The sequence below is a fragment of the Monopterus albus genome, unplaced genomic scaffold (genome assembly GCF_001952655.1).
Source record: "Monopterus albus unplaced genomic scaffold, M_albus_1.0 scaffold52.1, whole genome shotgun sequence".
In the NCBI taxonomy this organism is placed as follows: Eukaryota; Metazoa; Chordata; class Actinopteri; order Synbranchiformes; family Synbranchidae; genus Monopterus; species Monopterus albus.
The window spans coordinates 2,970,413-2,987,770 of NW_018127932.1; the positions used below are offsets into that span (position 1 = coordinate 2,970,413).

At 41.1% G+C, this 17,358-nt stretch overlaps 1 protein-coding gene across 4 annotated transcripts in view; it reads right to left on the bottom strand.

Moving 5' to 3' along the window:
- Positions 1-17,358, bottom strand: part of meis1b (Meis homeobox 1 b) — a 188,138-nt gene that overhangs the window by 93,791 nt on the left and 76,989 nt on the right. The window contains exon 1 of one of the 4 annotated variants that reach the window (XM_020601809.1): positions 15,162-15,228. The exons of the other annotated variants lie outside the window; for them this stretch is intronic. The gene's annotated coding sequence lies outside the window, so the exon portion shown is untranslated. Of the gene's footprint in view, positions 1-15,161; positions 15,229-17,358 lie in introns of those variants that run through there. 4 annotated transcript variants of the gene reach the window in all.

A 17,358-nucleotide genomic window follows, 5' to 3' on the forward strand; every position in this document is an offset into this window, starting at 1 on the left:
GCAATGCAGATATAGCTGCATTCTTCAGGCTCCAAAGCTCTGACCTCCTATATAAATACAAGCATTCCAAATTGTGAAGTGGGATTCTTCTTTTTCTCCATGGAGAGATTTCTGCCTGCTTGGGTCGTTTTTCCTCATTTTTCACTTTTCATCGTGATTCTCACTATTTTCTTTTTGTTGGTTTGTTTCTTGCATCTCTGTTTTTTACTCTCCCTTCCCATCTTCCTTTCTTGATTCATTTCTCTCCCTCCCTGTCTTTCCTAAGTCTTGTTCTCTCCTACGAACAGCTTCCGTGACTGGTCCCCTCCCCTTCTGCCTTGCCCTTGTGCCCCCACCCCCATCTTCTTTTGAGTAATCCTAAAAAGGGGCAACACCATCAGAGGGTGTGAAATTAAATACATTACAGCATTGCAGATTAAAGTGCTTAATAGGCAGTTGCTCATCCACATCAAACTTTAGCTTTTTAAAGCCTAACACTTGATCTAGGTTAAAGACCGAGGCCAAAGGAAGGGATTGGGACACTTGTGGGCCCCAGAGAGCAGAGAGAGTTGTACTCACTATAAGAGAGGATGGTGTTTAAAGTAGGTAAAGTACACGTTGGGTTACATCTTATCCTGTTGCCGGTACAGGGAAAAAAAACTATTCTAAATGGAGGAAGTTGCAATGAGGAGAGATGTTGAACTAAATATTTATATAATTGACTGCAAGTGCCAGCAAGCAGGAGAATAAAGCAGTCGTGTTCAGTTTCACAAGGCATATATATGGGGATAGTGTAATCTGGGAAATAAACTGCTTGCACACAGGAATGTGTTCAGCCGATGCAGACATGGGTAAGCATACCTTTTTCAAAAGTAATAAAAGTAAATTTTCCAGTTAATGAGAATTACTGACATCACCACAATCTGGGACACACATGGCTGCCATCTTACACTAGACCACTGCTGTACGAAGATGGACAAAGACAGACTTTAGATACATGCACTGCTGCCATTTTCAACACATTTTTACTATAGGACACTAAGCATTGTATCATAAAGGTTTTTAGTTGGTAAATTTTATAGATACAATTTGTAGATTCTAACTAGTCTTAAGCAAAACACTTTCAAGACAGAGACTACTGAAAGACATAAAAACTTGTAATTAGCATTTTTACAGTTTCCTGACAAAAACAAAAACACACCAATAAAACATCAGACAGTCAGTAATGAAAATAACTTAGCTGCATCCCTATTTACCAGTATTTTCACTGACAGAACATTTTGCTCTAAATTTGTTGATTGAAGAATTGTTTATCGACATCGGTCTTGTGTAAACTTGAACCTGCCACACTATTGCCTTAACGCCGATGACTGCTGTACAGCGTCTTCTCCTGCCTGGTTCTGACCAGATGGGCGTCTATGAAGTCTTTCCTGGTGATGAGGTCAGATGTGAAGGGAAGCCGGTCCAGCTGGGATTGGTCCTTTTCTCCCTCCTGTTCTAATGAGTCTCCAGGGACGCTGGCTCTCTTGTAATCCACTCATCTATTTTGACTTCCTTTGCCTGAGCACAGTAACCTCAGAACTCCGGTAAAGGTCATGATCTGTCAGCTTTGGTCAATGGCATCTATTGATGCAATGCTCATGTACAAAGTCCTGAGTTTAGGTTACACAGCATCAGTGAATCACTGGAGAAAAGAAGTAATCTAAATTGGCAAGACTTTAAAACCAAAGGCCTCAAAACAGAAAGACATTTGTAATTATACTGTATAAGCTGATGAGTGGATGGCAGAGGTGATTATATTTTTATAACCCTGAGTGCAGGGGTCTTTTCTCAACATAGACGTGGCTAAAGCAGCACAAAAACCAAGAGCAGCTGCATTTAGGACTAAATACAACATCTACTTAAAGATCTAACAGGCACAACGAAAACATCTGTGGGTGACTAGACACAGGACACAGTAGCGGTGCATAGACTGAAAATGAAAAGTGCTTTAATTTATGGGCTTTATTGCAGAGATGTTGGCAGCACTTCCGAACAGTGACATGGAACAGGATGAACGGTTTCTTTCCAGTGAAGAAGTTTGGGGAAATTTTCATCCAACAATTTTTTATTTGCAAAATGGCCAATGTGACATTTGTGGCAGCGACTGGCCTGTTGAGCGAGGGTAGAAAAGCTGGATTTGAGCGTTTGCTTTCAGCCATAGAAATTAATTAACTGCAAGAACAATCTGACTTTTAAAGACAGTGTTATACTTAAATATCAGTGCAAAAGTAATCTACAAATAATCCACTCATCTGTTTCTAGTGTTATGTACATAACAAGTATTACAGAAAGCTTTCTACTGGATACCAATGATGGTGCCAGACCTGACTGACAGATCTGGTTAACTGCAACATTTGAGTCATCTTGAGAGTGTTGATTAGAAAATTACTGAAAAAAGAATAATCTAAAGTTATTTTTAAGTCAAGAATTATTGACTGAAGGATTTCAGGCTCTAATATTTCCCTATTTCCAGTTTATAATGGAAAAAAATCCTTTATGATCTCTGATCTTTCATAGGATGAGAAAGGCAGTAAATATGCACCAAAATTGGAAGCAATGTCACAAGATCTCCTACTTATATCAGCATGAATGACCAAAATGCAGTGAAGCAACCTGACAAATGTATTTAAATGGCCTTATACTTGTATAGCACTTTTCTTTATATTGCAGCACTCAAAGCACTTCGACACATGCACTGGAGAAGCAGGGGATCAAACCACCAACATTCTGGTTAGGACATGACCTGCTCTACCTCCTGAGCCACAGCCGCCCATTTACATCTCCAAATCCTAAGCAAAAGCTGGCTAGGCCTTTATGTACAGGTTGACTGAAACAAGTTGATGCCCCTTTCTTTTCTATATCCACTGTATGAACAAGCTTTCACAAGTAACAAGTCAATCATCCTCAACCTTCCTCCAGTAAATGGCAGCACAGAAAAAGCTGCCATGTGCTAACCAGACGGCACACCAGGACACTCGCTGACAATAACACCAAATGAAAAACAGATTAATAAGGAGAGAAAGGCAAGTAAGATAAAAATAAACACAAACAAGAAATGAGATCAATTGGAGGTGGTTGGAGAGGAGGAAAGGGGGGTTAAGAAGACTTGCTGGCTGTGTGTCTTTTTGTGAAATCTAAATGAGAGTGTATAATATGGGCCCTTCATAGGAGTGATCCAGAACATCCCCCCTTCACTGGGCTTTTCTTCCTGCTCAAATTGAGGGATTACCCCAGGAGGAAGTGCTTTGATTAGGCACAATAGGCATCTATCCTCTGTTGATTTGTGGGATTGAGAAGGCAAATCCCTGACAAAAAGCTGATACAGAGAGTGAGGGCTGCTGGATGATGCCTGGCTGAAGTGGGTTTGGGGGGGGTATAGGACAGTTCTATAGAGAAACAACTAGGGTTGGCTGGCCTCTTCCAAAAACATTTTGGCAAATGGCGAAAAAAGGAGAATCGCGGTTGGGTATGAGGTCACGTGAGGGAGAGTGAAGGGATGTCCTGTGACGTTAGATGAAACTGGAAAAAAAAAAAATCTAAGAGAGGGCTGATTCTTTACTTGCTCACAGAGACAGCTGTTGGATTCTTGTGAGACTGATCTCAAAGTTTACCTAGACAGGTCTGACAGTATTTTTGTGTAAATCAAGAAACAATGAAAAGTAGAGTTCTGAGTAAACTGAAGAACAAGATCATTGTGACCTTATGATAGCAAAATCCAAAAATCACACTGGCAGGAATGTTTTTTTACATTTGTGCCAGAGACAACATGTCTTCTTCACTGACTTTTACAGCTGGCAAAACTATCAGTAAGCACATTAAAATGTCAAGGAAGTTATTTTGTTTACACACAGATCAACACTTTAGACCTACTTTCATCTTCTATTAGCACAAACCACATGGCAGCACAGCTTAAGTAAAACAGGCGTAAAGCCAATTGATTCCCAGTGTTCTGGATAAGGAATATGTTGACTCCCATGAATTTCTGACCTTGGACAAAGGGGTGTCAACAGGCTTCTGTTACCCAGGGGGTCATGAAACTCAGTCAAAGCACAAAATCCACAATGTAGTTATGTGTGTTTTAGACAAGAGTGGCAGTGAGGTAAATAAGAGGATCAACCTCTTTTGCAAAACAGTCACCGTTTCAAGTCTCTAATCTAAGCGCCCCCCCACCCGGCACTTACTGTTGCAAGAGACCACAGAGGGTCTCTCAGCCCATCAAGCAAGCCCTGTTATCCCAAATGAATCCATAGTTCGTCTAAACACTGCTGTTGTCCAGATTCCTTGGGGACCTGAAACTACAAGCAACAGAAACACGGGTCTGGTGGGAGTGTTGGGTCGGGGATTTTTTTTCGGCTTTACACATATACAATTTCAGAGTTTAAAACCAAGTTCCCCCTCGCCAAGGTCAGAGCCCAGGCAAAAGGGCTCATCAGTGTTACCAGTGTCAGCTTGGACTGCTGGTGTGACACCTGACAGTGCACTACAGGCCACATGCTGTACAAAATGAATGAGCAAAGAGCACTCACAAAGTGGACAAGTTGTACCTGTTAGAAGTGCAGCCACAGCTATGGTGAGCTAAAAGTGGCAAAACCTCAAAGGTGCTGGTGGGATCTTATTTAAATTCTTCAGTCCAGTCCTTGGGATTAATGAGCTGAGAAGCAAGGGTGGACAGCTGACTCCTGACTGTGTGCATGCTGTGTGTGTGCATGCACACGTTTTAGAGGAGCTTTCCCACCACTAAGTCCCTATGTGCACACAGGCAAGTGTGGTTTTCCAGACTACTGTGGCCATGCACCGACACACACACTTTCTCTTTTATCTGGAATCTCTCCAGGACTGGAGACTACACACACACACACACACACACACACACACACACACACACACACACACACACACACAGTCACACTGTAAAGATCCAGGACTTTGCCAAACTGCAGTAGACTGGGTTTCTACTCAGAAGCCACAACCCTCCCTCTGTCCGTCACTGCTGTCGCTGAAACTGGTCAAAGCTGGCTGTTTTAGTGGCTCCAGACCTGCTGGCAGCAAGTGTTGGCAGCATTGTATCTCCTCACTTTTAAAAACATTTTTTTCATGCCTGCCTTTGTGTGTAAGAGAGTGTGTGTGTTTTATTCACTCAAACGTGGCTTCTAAAATCAGAAACTTCAGGCCCTCACACAAACCATGGCTGACTGTCACTTGGAACATTATCCCAGTTCATCCTGTGTATTGAAGCCTTGTGATGTGATGTTGGGGAAAGTCACTATTTCTCTTTGACGCCGGCTTTAACACAGCACTGGCTGCTATCCACCAGCCCCTCTTGTTGTTCTGTTTTTCCACAGACGTCATCATCCTAAAGGAAATGATGCTGTAGGCCCTTTGCTCTCTGACAGAGAAAGCAAACCTGGAGAAAATAGTAGGACGCAGGAGGGCAGAGTTTGGTGACGGTTGTAGATTTGGCTGCTTGCTTCTATCAATGCACGAAATACAGTAAGTTGCTATCTTGCATATTTCAGTACATCTGTGCATGATTCAATTACAGCAAACGTATTTATATAAAGAATTTATTATAACATATTTAGAATCTTTGTTTTGTTGTAGACTTCTGGATAAAATGGTAAAAAAAATGGATCTGTTAAAAATTAAGTTTGGTCCTGGAACATTTAATGCGTGGGGGGGGCATAAAATCCTAAAAAATACTTTAGTAATCTAATATGATATTTTGTCTCAAGCCTCTGAAATGCTCAAGCTTGTTAAGGAGTGAGACAGAGGGGTCCAGCTTTGACACACAGAGCTGAATATGACACTAGTGTTAATCTCTAACCATGCAGGGGAAGCAGGCATACAGGGGGATCCCATTACATCTTTCATTGGGCCCCAGCGGGCCCCATCCTGAACAGAGGGATTACTGGGGGCTCTCACAGTCACTTAGCCATAAACTGCCCCCAACCAAAAATCCACAGTCCACCTCTGACATCATCAGATGGGGACATGAAGTGTGTGTGTGCATAACTACATGGCAACATTTTGCCTTGGTGTTGCAAACAAACATGCTGCAGATCATTATTTGTTAATAAATGGTAATTGAGTGAAATTAAACTTATCATCAGCAGATGTGATGGCCAGGGTGGTGGCATGCCGCCCAGACGTGGACCGATGTGGGTGGAGAGGCAGCAGTGCAGCAGAAGTGAAAAAAGAAACACAGCAGGGCCAAAAAGAAACGTGAAAGACCAGAATGATAATGAGGGTGGGGATGCATTTGTATGGGAGTGTGTGCTAGAGAGCAGGGAAGCAACAAGAAGAAGAAAGAAAATGAGAGTTAGCTGTTGGCAGTAACAGCTGTTCCAGCCTCAGTGTCTCAGTTTCACGATTGAACTTGAGGCTTGTGTTGTATGACAGCACGTATGAGCACAGCCATATGCACCGCCATCCATGTTCTGTCGTTTGCAAGATAGATAGCACAGATAAAACGACAGCTCGATTGAGCTGCTCTGTTGTGCACCTGTCTTGCAGTATTTTTTTTCTGGCTTCATTCTCCTGGATTCCTCTTTGATTACCCAGCAACATGCAGCTCAGCCGTGACATCAGCCTGCAATTTACATCCAAATTAGAATCAGATGAATAAGAAAACAGCTTTTTTCTTTTCTTGTCTTCTGGCCATCATTCTTTTCCCTCCTATCTTCCTCTAGCCCTCCATTTTCCCCTCCTCTTCCTCTCTGGCCGTATCAAGACCAAGTTAATACAAATGTGACATGACTGCCACTGAAAGCGAGCTAGATGACTCTATCAAAACAGCTCTCTGAAGTGGGCGAGTGCCTCAGTTTGGAAGGAGTTCTGGGGAAAAGAAAACTTTTGTGTGACTCACATCAGAGTTCTCATGAGGCCAGTAAAGACAAGTACAATAACTACGCTGGTTAAACAGTTCGAAAGTGAAAAATAATCACACAAAACTGGGTCTGAAAATAAAAAAAGGTGTCTCTAGGGTTTTATTTTCTTTTTATGCCTCCATGCACAAATGGTGTAAACCAGCCTTTCTGTCTAATCATCAAACTCTGCATGGTCTATGTTCCAACTGAGGTCCATGTACTAGACCCCACATGATCCATAATCAAATGTGGATCATACAAACTCTACTACATGAACCACAGTTTTAAGGTGGATCACCATTTGTGGGTGCAAAAGGAGCTGTACAGCTGCAGCAAACCGGGGCTTTAAACCTCAAGTCTCTATTCTTTCAGTTGCTGCTGCAGCTCCTCGTCTTTACCCAGACTCCACTTCAACATGTTTGCTCTGTTGGCAGGGCTAAAGTCTGAGGGGACACACACTGTGAGCCTGTATGGCTGGTGGGCCAAAAGATCACAGAGACAAACATATGTTCACTGGCAGCCCAGAACCCCAGTGGAAGGAGTCTGGCAACCTTTTAACCTTTACACACACAACAAAATGTATACATGTGCACAAAACAAACAAATGTGCATAAGGATATAGAGCTCACGATGCATGTACAAACACACTGGCTTGGTTCCTTGTTCATGCTTAAGCACAGGTATGCAGAGACAACACACAAATGCCCAATGTAGTTACAGGCAAACTTACACACACTCTCTCTCTCTCTCTCTCTCTCTCACACACACACACACACACACACACACACACACACACACACACAACTGTGTCCAGCAAGCAATATTTTGTATTATTCATGAAGGAGAAATTATTCAAATAATCATGAGCTTCTGCTCCTATGCCAAACACAGTTTCTGTGGTTCATATTCCAATATGAGAGAGAGAGAGAGAGAGAGAGAATTCAGCTACTAACATACCATCTTCTTTTATGTTAAACATCACTTTTTCCCCAAAAAATTGTGTTAAATTGATGTTTAAGATATCTGAAACTGAACTTGCTCTGGATAGAATAGAAAAGAACTGGAGACCAAACAGAACAAACAGGCAGATATTTTATGACATTTACAAAAATATATGTTGAGAAAATCTTACGTTAGAATAGAATAGAACAGATTTTTACTCCTCTCTGGTAGTACACATGGTTGTCAGCAGCTACGACACATGAACTCAGAGTCTGACAATGTTTCCACAACACGATTTTACCACTAAATAATCTGCAGGACACCCCCTCGGTAGAGCAGCGCGTCGCCAAGCGTTGAGGTGTCACTCAACCTCCTTCACCACAACAGACTAAAACAAACTGACTCGGCGGACCTTGTCTTTGTTCTCCCTGTGTTAGCTGTCCATCACTTTGATTGGCAGACAAGTGTCAGAGTGAGGGAATGTCGCGGGAAGCTGGGAAGGGAGCAAAAGCCATGGCGGCAATCTCAATATTTCATCTTGACCCCTGAAGATAGGCTTGGCAGACTCATAGTTTAAATTCTAATCGTGTTAAGCCACAGGGGCATGTCATTTAGAAAGTCAGCCTCTGATTCTCCGTCCCTCTGCTTTCCCCCCTGGCCCAAACAAATTATTAGAAGATTCCATTATTTCTCCATTATGCATATGTGTTTGTGTGTGGCTGGCTGTTACAGGCTGCGGAGAAAGAGCACGGGTAAATAGGGCTGGTTTAGCTCATCACTGGCAAATATGTCTGGTCCTGGACACAGCTGGGGTCCTCAGGGGTCCTCAAATTGGTCCTCATTAGGGCCATAATGCTGCTATTTTGCTTCTACTAATGCCTCAGTGCGGCTAATCAGTGTACAAAAAGGATGCTGCTATCTCTGTTTTCCTGTCTGTCACTGTCTTAAGTCTGATTCACAAAGGACAGGTAGTATATGTGAGCACCTCAGATAATTAAGGAATTACTCTCCAACCCCTGCTTTCTATGAAACTCATTTTCAAAGCCTGATTTTATTTGTTGGCTATCAATGATGCCATGGATGCAACAGCATAAAACTGGAGGTGATCCTACATTTATTTTCCTGATTTAGCAAAGAAACCTTTATTCTAGTGCAATTTGATAATTTGTCCAAGGATTACAACGTCACTGGTGTTACCAGAAACTAGTCGTTCCAATGTCAACAATGAGCTTTTAATCTCACTTATTAGGCCAATTTGACTGAAAAGGCCATAAATGTCAACTTAACACATCCTAAAGATTCTGTTTTTGCCAACCGCCTGCAGTTTAACTTGTCACCTTTCTGCAGTGATATAAAGAGCTATAGCTGATACATGCAGGATTTCAATTAATGATATCCACTTCTGATGTCCTATGTTACTATACATCAGCTAAGGACATGATTAGCAAATTAGACAATATTAGTCCTTATACATTTGTCACACTTAAATGTCTGTTTGTCCAAGTCCAACCATGATACCCATTGACAAATATTTCCAAAGGCAACTGGGACAAACACACACACACACACACACACAACAATAAAGCCGCCCTCCATGGACATCATCATGATAACATAAAACACAGTGTACATAAGGTTTTTCCATTCATTATAAATGTGAGCTGAGGGAGTTTTCCAGATCATGAAAGATATAAAGAGAATTGTATTGCATGAGGCAACAATCCATATTTCTGCCTTGGACAGTGTGTTGGGGTTATTTTTGGCAATGGCATCTGGCTGTTTTTAATGGCCTTCATATTTATAATGTCATGGTTTTATATTTTACAGCCTCAAACGGATTTCCTGCAGTCGCTGGGCCATAATCATGGTCAGTTCATAACTCACCAGGGATTACTGATGCTCTTTGAATTCAGCACAATATATCCCACATGGTGCAGTAGATGTCGATTAGCCAATGCACCTTACAGTTTCAGGGTTATATATATTTTTAGAGCGGGTGTCTGCGGAGGCAAGCGAACTGCTAAAGCTGGCAGTGTTGGTGCTACCAACTTCATCACTGTCAGGGATTAAAGTTTAAGACAATGGGCACCAGCCATTCAGGCCAGCAAAAGTTATACAGACAGGTGTTTATGTTATTGCCATAAATGGGATGAACAGAACAGAAACACCTGCCTGTACATTGTAGAAGAGTTCAACATAACCACAAACTATGGCTTCAGCGAAATCACCACTGCTCTAAAACAGCTCCAACAAAAACTGAACATTATAACTTTCATAAAGGTAGAATTTATAGCAGGACTGTTGTAGATTGCATTAGTTTTACTTAAAGTAGAACTATTAAATGAGGTTATTTTTACAGTAAAGTTTTGACTTTGGTCTCATTTTTTTCCTGTTTACATGTGCTAAATCATCTTTTATACACTGAGAGGCAGTCATTTTTACAAGGCCCGTGTCTTATTGTGCTGTTGTTACTGTGGTTGTTTTTATTATTTTATCCACACAGCATATGAGAAGCACAAACTGAAAGACTAAACCAAGTTTCATTTAAAATGTAAATTCGCTATGTTGTACTGAATGTTTTTCACGACCGACACTGAGAAATAAAGTCTCATGCGCTCTTAAAATACACTGAAATGTCACTTGTTTCTTTTAAACTAGGAATGTTGAAGAATCTACTTTAGCGCTTAGTGCTACTCATATTGCTGCTCTGGCTAAAAAAAGCCAGAAGAAGAAATGTTTAGAACTGTAGCCATAACAGAGCCCGTATCACATGACCAAGACAAGACGGAGACACATTAAGCCAGAAACTGCAGGAGGTGTTTTGGTCTCAACAACTACAGTGCTGCCATTCAGCTCCCTCACCTTCCACAATGCTCTGCCCACACTTGTTACAATGTGAAGACTCCTGTGGGTAAATCAAGTCAGAGGGGATCATTTAGCCCTAATGGCTCTACTACAACTGGACCCCCTGTCCATCCAACGACAGGCCCCTCAGCACTGCGGCCCAATGTGGCAAAATGTCACCTCTGAAAATTAGCCATCAAGCAGGGGCAATTTTCCTCCTAGCTAAATTGCTAAATAAGTAGCAGGGCTGTAATAGGTAGCAATCTGGGGCTAATCTGATGAGATCATTTGGAAAACGTTGGACGGGGGGTTGAGAGGACAGGAGGGGAGCTCTGTGTGTATGTGTGTGTCTGCATGCATGAATGAGTTGTGAAAAAGTTGTTTGTGCCTACACAAATCAGTGTTTGTGTATGCATGAGTGTGTATTTACAGATGCTTAAGTATTTCTACTGTGATATGGAGCACTTATATGTATACTCTGTATGAGTGTGCATACAGTACATGCATGAGTGCGCATACTTTATATGTGTGTGAATATCTTTGTACATGTACAAGTGTGTAAATGCATGTGGGCGTGACACAGCCAAGCAATCACTGAAGCTTACAATGGCACGTTTGGTGATAGGAATCATGTGGACACAGCTGGAGGGTCATGTGACCACAGACATATAGGAGGGTGTGTCACTGTGTTACCCTGTGTGTGTGTGTGTGTGTGTGTGTGTTTGTGCAGAAAGAGAGGACATGATGGCAGGGGCGGAGGGTGAATGTTATTGTCGGCGGGCACGAGATGCCAGCTGGCAGGGGCACAAAGGGAAAAGACGGGGAGTGGGTCGAACAATTACTGTTATTCATTGCTGAGCCAACAGAAGCACACATGGTTGGATTCATGCAGATACATGTAGATTCAGAGCCATACAAACTGAAGAGGATATCTGCCAATCTTTATATACACACAGTTTAGACAAACACACATCCTCTACTTCAGACACACACAAACAAGAATATGTTCCTTGCACATATTCAGGCAATTAGAGAAATAACAAAATCTTGTCAAGCTTTTATAAACAGTTTGTGCCTAACTGGCAGCATAACCACATAGCACAACCTTTCTTTTAATGACTGCCATATTGTTATTAATATATTTACGGATATTATCCCTGCATGTTTGAAAGAATAAATCAAATCAAATCAAACGTATTATTATTATTATTATTTTTGATAGTGATGGGCTTCCCTTTGTTTCGGTGGTTGAGTTCCTTATGTCTGTAAAACCTCATTTTCTCTTAACCCACTTTTGCAGAGAACTACAGTAACTGTTATTAAGTTCAATCAGAATGGGGTCAGTACTGGAAGCCACTCGGCCCTATGTTAAATAATTAACGTTTCACAGTGAATATCTCATTAGGGTAGACAAAGTTTGCTAATAGGAGCCTCAGCTAGTGAGAACACGTAGCTGGAGCGACACATCCCCTCCAGTTTTAGTCTGGATGTAATCAGTCATGGAATTCGCTGGCACTTCAGATACTTCTGCACTGGATAATACTGCAATGACCTTAAGCTTCTTAATAATGTAACAGTGTAATGTCCACAATATACTGTTATGATTTTTAAGCTGTTGTTTTATTTTAAACAATTAGTGATTTGTGAAGATATAATAAAAAGGAAATAAAAGCAAATCATTACATTTCCTTTAAATTAAGAATGTAAGTTATTTGAACACAGGAATGAAGGGAAGAAAAAAAATTTAGACCGATATAAAGATGGTGAGACCTAAACAGACAGCAGCCAGGCAGAAAACCAAGCACAACCGCACAGACTCCTAATATGATGAAATTCACTGTACTCACATTCTACCTCATACCCAGAACAGGAAAATGACTGTCAGTCTCACTTTTCTTTAGCTGTATCTCTCTATCCCCTTCATATGAATAGAGAGGCAGAGAGACTGCACATTTGGATGACTGCCTCTATTGGAAAAGCACCTTCTTTGATCTGCCAGACCTATACTAGACCTCAGAGGCCTCATCTCCCTCGATAACAAGACAAAGAGGGTAAATGTGTTGATAGTGGCAGACGGTGCTGGAATTCTGGGCAAATGTGTCAAATTAGTTCTCACGTCTGGGCCTCATTCCTTTCCACCTTGCTGTGATCTTTTCGCCCCCTTCTCTCTGCTGCTCTTTACACTCCAGTCATTCTATCCGTCACTCCTTCCACATAGACCATGCCATTCCTCTTGTGACCCTGTCCCTTATTTCTCACTCCTCCTATTCGTCCCTATAGATACATACAGGGAGTTCAATAAAATTCAGAAAAAAGGTATAGCTTACCAGAGTTGTGCAAGTTTATCCTTCGTTCAAAGATCCCTCTGAAAACCGCAAGAGCCGTTTTGGATTGGTGTCAAACCAAATCTGTCATCAACATCAATTTTGTGTTTTTGTTTGATTGTCTTTATGCTAGCCATGTTCAGTTTTCCGTATTTGAGTGTCTCCATGAAGCACAGAGTGCAAACAGAAACTCTGTCCTACCTTCAGAGTTAGTGATAGATTGCAGTTTTCAAATGAGCACTTTTCTTAATATTTAAGAACACAGCCTTTCCCTAACCTTAATCATTATAATCCAGATGACATTATATTTCCTACAAAATGTATTTTGAAACACTATTTCTAGGACACAGAATAGCCACCTGTCTATAGATGATGGCTTAGCATAAAACATAAGCATTATACTTAGAAAGGGCTTTGTTTTATCCCAATTTGCAGTGTAACCAGCGCTAAAGCTAAAGGGGGCTAAGCCTGAGCCTGCGTACATACATGAGTGTTATCAAAGGCCAAAAAAGTCAAGAGTATGAGTGAAAGTAAACACAAGTGAGAATATGCAGTGTATTTGTGTGCATGACCTGAGGACATTTTCCTGTGTCCTCTCGAGTTCCCCCTCAGATGCATTCTCCTCCACTCCAACAGAAGCCCTGTGTTACAAAGCATGGACTCAGCAATGCACTGTGTGCATCCAGCGAAACCCCTGAGCAAGTTTATAGTGCTAACATGTACTATATGCTTTATTTATGCACGAGCCACCCTTCTCCTATCCAGGGAATTCTGATTCTTTTCCCGTGATAAAAGTTGCATGGCCTTATCCACTCCAAGTGGAGTAAATGATTTAACACCAAGACTTGCGGTGTGGTAAGTAAGCAACTAATGTTAATTCAGCCTTTTTCTGATAGGGTATCAAATGGAGGAATGGCTACACCCTTGCCCTATCATCCCGTCCCCTTTAAACAGGTGAAGCTAGGCTATACGTCTCCATACAGTCAATATTTAGATGCATACACACATGCTAATACTTGATTCTGTTATCAACTGTTTGCTTTCAAATCTACATATGGCCTTATATTTTATGCTCATGCAAGTGCGTGTAAATTTCAGCATGTATTTATTTACCACCCACAGCTGTGCTAATGTGTTCATGAGCCAAACCGTGTTCCTCTGCCCCTGATCAGGAGTGAGGCAAAGGGAGCCACATGTGCTACTTAAGCCCCACACCACATCAGAAAGCCTCAAAAATTCAAATCAACATTAAAATAGATTTAAGTCTAAGTGAGATTCGGTGAACTTCATTATTTTCCCCACTATTTGCTTGAATAATTCAGGGAAGATAGCTGAATTATGGATAAAGTGTACAGTTTGAAGAAGGGGTTCATGTGCAGCCCCAGGCTATAGCCTAGCTTTAATGATGTCTGGAGATGGTGGACGGGCGGAGGGAGAAGTCGTTATTTTCAGTCATTTTCTCAAGGATTAAAAACACGCTCTTCAAGCGGCAAAGCGGACCAGTGAACCGCGGGTGACCACGAGGAATGAAATGTAAAATCCTGCAAAATTCACAGAATTCTGACTCATATTCTCATCAGGAGAAGTACAGTACGGGTATTTTATTTTGAAAAGAGGTTCTTGACTTGAGTGATGTCATCATGTAACTGTAATTTATTATTTTAGCAAACATAAGACAAAAAGTCACACTACTGAAAATGTTTTTGGTACCACAATGACAATGTCTGATCATAAACTACTTGAATTCTGTTGTTTCTATTTGTATATATGTCTGATATTACTGAGCCCATCAGAGGAAAACCGTAAAGACATCACAGAATTCTTCAAATTCTGTAAATAAATGCAATATGTACTGTATATAATGTGTGTAATATGTAAAACAATACATTACATGTAAAATAAGCTATAATACAATCCAGGTGCATGTATAATGGCAAAACCCAGGAAATGATGCCTTATACATGAACTAAACTTGAACATACATGCTCAATATTGAGCGCTTTTCAGTTTGCATTATATAGCATTAGCTATGCACCTAATATAAGTCACAGGATGTAGTTTTCTTCAACTGCTACCCTGTTTAGAAGTTTGGAATCTCCAAACTGGCACAAAAAGGATTTATACCATGAGCTTGTAGCAATGACATCCAAAAACACACACTTACCCTCTCAAACACATAAAAACCCTTCAACAGCCAGCAGGGAGTCTTCCTGTTACTACTCACTCCAACAAGGAAGCCAAGCACCGACTACTCTCCTAATTACCTACCTTCTTCTAATTATCCAATCACAAAGCCATTAGCAGCCTCACACCATATTAACATGGTCCCGCCTACATGCCAATTTGTGCAGGGCCAAGATACAACTGGAAGAGATTTTTCCAGCGTGTAACCTTACTAGGCGTAGTTTCACACAGGGCAAGACTGTGCTTTTCTTGGCCCCTGACAAACAAATAGATTTACAAATAGGATTTAAGAACAGCTGTTTTTTTTTTTTTTCATTGCACAATAAAAGCGCAGCAACCCCTGCAATTAAACTGGGCTAGCAAAGCACTTTTTGGGCTGACTAACTCTGAAAGACTATGAACGGATGTGAAAACACTTGTTAGCCTTGCAACATTAGGCTACAAACAACCCACAATTTGCCACTCTGTGTACAAGACAGTTGTTAACTGATGTTACAGCAGTTAAGAAAAACTAAAAGAACTGCATGGCAATACTGTATTTTTAATATATTAGTCCCCACTGTCAAAATTCAACGCAAAGTAAAGGAGAAGGTGAATCCTGGTATATCTATTATTGTTCACTCCCAGGGGTATGTTGTGCAACAGAGGGTCCAAATTGTTCCCTTCTTTATTCATACCCATCAGAGGTTATTGGAGGGAACGGGATGGATGAAAAAGACAGAGCACAGATGTTGCACAGCTGGAGCACCAAGGAGATGCTCAGGTTACCAGCTAGTGCTGGACTTGCAGAGTGTATGAGAGGCGTACTAGGATGTTAGCTGTAGAACTAGCTCATCCACCTAACTAATTTGGAGGTCAAAGCAAAAGTCAAGTCTGCCACTGTGAAGGAAAGAAAGAAATGTAGGAGTATAGTTAAGTAAAAGCAGAGGTCAGGTAAAAGCAAAAAGGAACCAAGTGCATGAAGATCACTCAAAACAGTGAGAAAGTATTAAATTGGAGGCATTTAGAGCTCTAACTAAATCCTCACCCTCATCATTAGCCTAAATACCAAAGTGATGCTGCTACAGACATTATCTCTGCATTTACCCTATTTTCTTACACACAGTTCTACATAGTGCACAGTTATAGACAAGCATCTTCAACAGGAACTGACTTGAAGGCAAATATTTTAAACGTAGTGTCTTTCATCCAAGCAGCTAAACTAAAGTACAAGATCTTCTGTCTTTCTCCTCCCTTTCTTTCCCTTTGCACACAAAACACTCACTGATGCCAAACAGGGCAGCACATTTTCTTTTTAAAATCTCTCTCATTAACATTTGGAGCTGCAATTATATTGTAAAAAGTTGTCTAGCACAGCTATAAAAACTGAATTATCTCTACCATTATCTGCTTCTAAAATATTTTGAGCCTGGAGTCATTTTTCCTGTGCATCTTAAAACTTGTATTTTCTTGATACAGTTTATTCCTTCCATTCTCCCAGAAATCCCACATGGTTTTCAGTATCCCACTAAGTCCAGAGATGTCTGGATCTCTATGGCTGATGGTCACAGGCGATAGGTCCTGCACTGTAACGCTTTAATAAACTCCAGCAGAAGCTTTGGCAGAAAGTCGAGCCAAGGCCGGGAGTGAAACTGAGCCTGTCGACATTGGCACAGGCACAAACAATTCACAGAAAAACTGTATCACCACGCAAAATGTGGAGACAAATCCATTCATTCTGCTTTCCTACAACAACAACAACAACAACTCCAAACACTGGCTCCACAATGACATCGTTTTATTTGATGACTCTCTCAGTGTGTTTCTCTGTTTTCCCATGAAAGCATCCTCATTATTTGACTACATGAGCAAGGTGACTGTGAATAATGGTGCTTTGTCAAAACTGATCCATGCCCAAGGTATGGACTGACAATGGAGGAACTCAGTGTCACATCTTTATAAAGCCACACAGCTGTTCCCCCTTCTCCTCAATACACAATCAAACCTCTACCATTCAGTGCCACAAACCAATAAGCACTGCCTTTGTTTTAGCTTGACACCATTGTTTTGTCTTCATAAAGATTTCTTTTCTTTGGCACAGATGCCTTTTTATTTAGTTTCCAATCCAGCTGCATAGTTTTCCTATTTCCTGAACAATGATACTCACTTGTATTAGATGTTTTTTCTCCCTCTGCAGC